Genomic DNA, 954 nt, shown 5'->3' on the forward strand with positions numbered 1-954 from the left:
GGGGGAGGGGCATTTTCTCTGTCTTCAGGTCGGAGGTGTACAGCTCCCTGATCTTATTCAGGGTGATTTGTCCCCTCCAGCTTTGGCCATCGCTATTATGATCTACACCTGGCGCCTCGTTGTTCTTCATTTGCTTGATGGCGTGATTTATTTCACAGAATTCAGCGCATCTTTCAAGGATTCTGTCTCTGTTGAGATGCTCCCATCCTTTTCTCTCAGCACTGGGATCGTGATCCTGTATCCCTCCTTGCTGTTGCTGGTAGATAGAGTCCTTTCCCTGTTTCGATGGGTTCTCTGCTTCCTATGTTGTGTTCTCTGATGTCTTCTCTCATGGTATTTTTCCTGCCATTTATCTCTTTTTCTTCAGCATTTCTTTGGTCTTATCTTTGAACATTTCCTTCTTCCTCTTGTGGTCTCTTCCTGCTGTTTCGTGTGCACATTCCATGATCGTTTCTGTTGAACTATTTGGCGATTTCATTCACGTTTTCATCTTCGTCTTCGCCTTCTTCTCTCAGCGCCACAAAGCGATTTTGCAGCTTGATTTGAGATTCAGCCTTTCTTTCTGTGAGAGCTTCTAAGTTGACTTTGGGCTTTCCAGATCTGACCATTTTGCTTCTTTCAAGTTTGATGTCTAACTTGATCGTGGCACCAATCTGAGGTCGCTTCCAATGTCGACTATTTGGATGACATCGGTGTTGAGTACTCTGCTCTTCTTGTTCGTCAAGATGTGATCAAATTCGTTTTTCACTTTTCCATCTGGGTTCTCTCATATCCACTTCTTGGTCTTTCTCTTTTTGAAGCAGGTTTTGCTTGTGGTCAGGTTCTTGGATCTTCATATTTGTCTGTGGCAACATTCTTTTTAAATTAAACTTGGCTAATCATAGACAGTTTATGTTACAAGTCTGTAATAATCGTTTAGTCTGCAAATTATTTCTTATATACTGTATTGAATAG

General features: G+C 41.9%; 1 protein-coding gene across 1 annotated transcript in view; it reads left to right on the forward strand.

Moving 5' to 3' along the window:
• LOC119591258 (bestrophin-2-like) overlaps positions 1–954 on the forward strand; it is an 18,436-nt gene that overhangs the window by 8,663 nt on the left and 8,819 nt on the right. The gene's annotated exons all lie outside the window — the stretch shown is intronic.

This window comes from Penaeus monodon, chromosome 28, assembly GCF_015228065.2.
Source record: "Penaeus monodon isolate SGIC_2016 chromosome 28, NSTDA_Pmon_1, whole genome shotgun sequence".
Classification (NCBI taxonomy): Eukaryota; Metazoa; Arthropoda; class Malacostraca; order Decapoda; family Penaeidae; genus Penaeus; species Penaeus monodon.